The sequence below is a fragment of the Crocuta crocuta genome, unplaced genomic scaffold (assembly GCF_008692635.1).
Source record: "Crocuta crocuta isolate KB4526 unplaced genomic scaffold, BGI_CrCroc_1.0 scaffold381, whole genome shotgun sequence".
NCBI classification, from domain to species: domain Eukaryota; kingdom Metazoa; phylum Chordata; class Mammalia; order Carnivora; family Hyaenidae; genus Crocuta; species Crocuta crocuta.
In genome coordinates this window covers 31,796-35,340 of record NW_027530628.1, presented here as the reverse complement: position 1 = coordinate 35,340, position 3,545 = coordinate 31,796, and positions in this window count along the sequence as shown.

The window sequence follows — 3,545 nt, the reverse complement described above, 5'->3', positions numbered from 1 at the left end:
GTCCGGGGCTGGAGGGGAAGGGGCAGCACTTCCTCCCCGCCCCCGGCCCGGCCCGAGCGCCTCTGCTGGGAATGACCCTCCCTCTGCCCGCACTCCGACTCCTTCTTTCCTTCCTGTTTGTTGGGTTTGGAGCCACTTCGCTCTTTGGAGCGGCAGTGAAATCAAAACCAGGACTTGGCTGCGGCGCGCGTCCCGGGCCGGTTCCTGTTGTCAGAGGGAGCTCAAACTGGGGGAGGGCGACTGCGGGACCGAGGACAGAGCGCGGAGACGTGCTCCAGCCACGGCTCCGGCCCTGAGGACCCTGGTCTGCGTCCCGAGCGGCGAGGAGGGCGCAGTGGGGGCTGCCTCGCGCGATTCCGGGAATTCGGGGCCCAATTTGGCCCTAGGGTCGAGGCTCCGGGTCGAGGGTCGGCGTCGCGGCTGGAGGCCGCAGGGACAGCGGGACGCAGCAGAGGGGAGAGGTGGGGTCACGACGTACGCTTGAGCGGCCGGCCGCGCTAAATGCAAGCTGCTCCAGCGCGCGCGGGCCCCGCCAGGCCCGACGGCCGGCTCGGACCCCGCGCTTCCCGCGAGCTCCCGCGCACTGGCGTTCGCGCTAGGCCTGCGGCAGCAGTGCCATCTTGCGGCGGTGCCTTGCTCCAGTCCTATTTTCAGTTCCTGGCTCTTTTCGCTGTGCTCGGTATTCCAAAAAGAAGTCCTTCTGAATCTAAAGCAGTTGGGTCCTCTTTAGGAGAACGAGATTTGCACGAGCAGCTCTGACAGAGTATTAAATTGCTAGCTCTTTATACTGTGAAGTGCGTGAAGACACAGTATGGATTGATTTTGTTCCTTGAGTTTCCTGCAATTTGGGGCAGGCCTTTCTGGTCAACTCCATTTATTAGATCACTGCCCTTATTCAAACGTGGCCTCATTCTCACCTCAGTGCTTGGCTTCGGCTTCTCACTCACCAGACTTCGGCGCCAAACACCTAATGCTCCACAAACTGCTCTCTGCGGGCAGTTCCAGAGGTGATTTCTAATGAAGTTCTGTGGATGTTTTATAGATTTTCTACAAGGACAAACATGTTGCTTTAGAATCACTTGGAGGCCACATGATGTTTATGTTACACTATTGATTCATTTCCTAGGGTAAAACCCAGGGACACGTATAGTGTGGGCTCATGCATAAACAAAGAAAAGCCTAGGACATATATATGTCTTGGTTCTTATTTTTTTAGGAACTCAGAAACACTATCGAAGCTCTCTCCAATCAGAGGATGCAAAATGAATATACGGAGGAACCATACTCTTATGAAAATGATTCAGTGAGATAATTAGTAGATTCAAATATCAGATTAGGATTGAGTTTTAAAGGGATGCTAGGCCAACATTTTTAAAAATGTATTATGCATGTGGAAACTAATTTGACAATAAACTATTTGTAAAAAAAAAATGTATTATGCACGAATAATAACTTTTAGATTTCAAAAAATTTTTCCCTTTTCCAGAAGGAGAGAGAGGGGTCCATGACTAGTAAACTATGGATTTGTTGTGACATTTTAGGGCAAATTAAAGGCTTTTCTAAAAAATAATAAAACAATCTAAAGTTGAGGGGATTTTTGACAGTAGTTCATAGTCCTTTCTTAAACATCTTCTCTTTCTGCCCTTTCCCAGCTCTACTATAAATTTACTCAAGATAAATACCTATTTGTTCATCATTTCTCATCGTTAGGGATCTGTTTCAAGTAATTACTTGAGCCTTCTTGAGTCTGGTATTCTGATGACTGCCGAAATGAAGGCATCAAGTAGGAAAGCATTCCTTCAAAACATTGGAAGCATTGGATTCCCATGTTTATGAGGCTGCACCTATGCTGAGCACAGTTGAGATATTCAGATGAAGTCCACTCCCTGTGGACTTTCTAAACACATTAGAAATTCAGGAAGCTGAAAATGCTTAAAATATGCTCTAGTATTGTTGAGCACTGTCAGAATTAGAAAGTCCATTGGAGTTCCTCCTGCACATTTATAACAGTGACCAGAACTCTGTTCTGATGAGAGACCATTTTTGGGTGCTTCCTGTGGCACAGGATGTGAACAAGAACAGGTCTCCTCCAAGTTAAAGTCTGAAACAGTGCAAATGTTCTGTGAGCAGTGCTATCAAAAATGTGAAAAGGAAGTTTCAAGAGAGACACTGTTGACTTCAGCGCCCTCTTTAGATTATTATTCTCAACTATCACATTAGATGTATTGTTAACCTGCCTTAGGGCTTATTTTAACTTCCTGGTATATTTCTGCCTGTTTTGTCTCAGACAACAGTGAGATTACAAATACAGACTTTTTTCGATAAACCTTAATCAAATATATTAGTTTTGAAAAGGCAAGACAGGGGTTAAAGTGATGAAAACACAAGGTCCATGTGTGCTGGGGTCACACGTATTTATGTATCTTATTAAAAACCCACTATGATTGGTAAAAATTGCATTCACCTCAGCCCCTGTAATTTATGACAGTGAGCCCCCAGATCACACAGAGCCAGGTATTTGCTTATGTGGGTCAGTTGTCCAAGCTGTCATGTAAAATTTGCTCACAATCCCACTAATAAAAACACAAAGGAGAGGCGGTTTGCCTCCCCAACCTGTTTTCTTGTGACGTGGACTTATCCCACGTCAGCCACACCTGCCTGTCTTCCTTGCCACAGCCCACCTCCTCAGCCACACCCTGGCTGGCACTTTGCCCACCCAAAATCAATCCATTTCGCTCATGGCCTCTAAGCAGTCTTTGAAGAGGAAGATATCACATTACTATGTTCCTTAGAATCTTCTGAAAAGTTCTTTGCTAAGCCAGTAGTGTTTCACTTTCTAAGTGTGACCTCTCCACTGCCCACTTTTTTCAATCCGTTTCCTACCACAAACAACTGACCCGTGACTCAACTCTGAATAGCCTCCAGACCTGCCTGGTGCCCCGTGTGTGACGCTGAGGGCTCTGCTGACAGGGCTCTTCCTCTGCTGCTTGGCTGGCCGCGTCCTTCCATCAACTCTCTAGCCCTACCAAAATGGCACCTTTCTGTCGCCTTCTGTGACTTTTTTTTAGCCAAACTAATCATTTCCTCATCTGGCTTCTCAGAAACATACATCCCACATATTGCCAATTATTAGATGTATATTTTTCATATTTTGTTGACATTGAGATTCATACGACAATCAGCATCGGCCAACGTGTCAGTTGGGGTGTTTGTCATTGTTTGCATGGGGGTGTCAGGCTGGGAGTGAGTCCTGGGAGTGGTGACAGACAGTGTGCCTTTAAGGGATTCCACATCAAAAACTCTCACGGTGGAATGGACAGCAATGTTGTGGAAAAGAGCCCAACCATCAATGACAATTGAAAAGTGATTGAGAGGAGGAAAACAGTGAATGTGAAGTGTAGAAATGTCATAAGCCATGTACCCGGCTTATATTTTCCTGTTGACATATGCATTCATGTGATATATTATTAAAATCAATGTCTGTAGGAGACTAAGTTCTTTATAAGAGTACAACTTGGTAATTTTAAGAAAATGAGAGGAGCCAA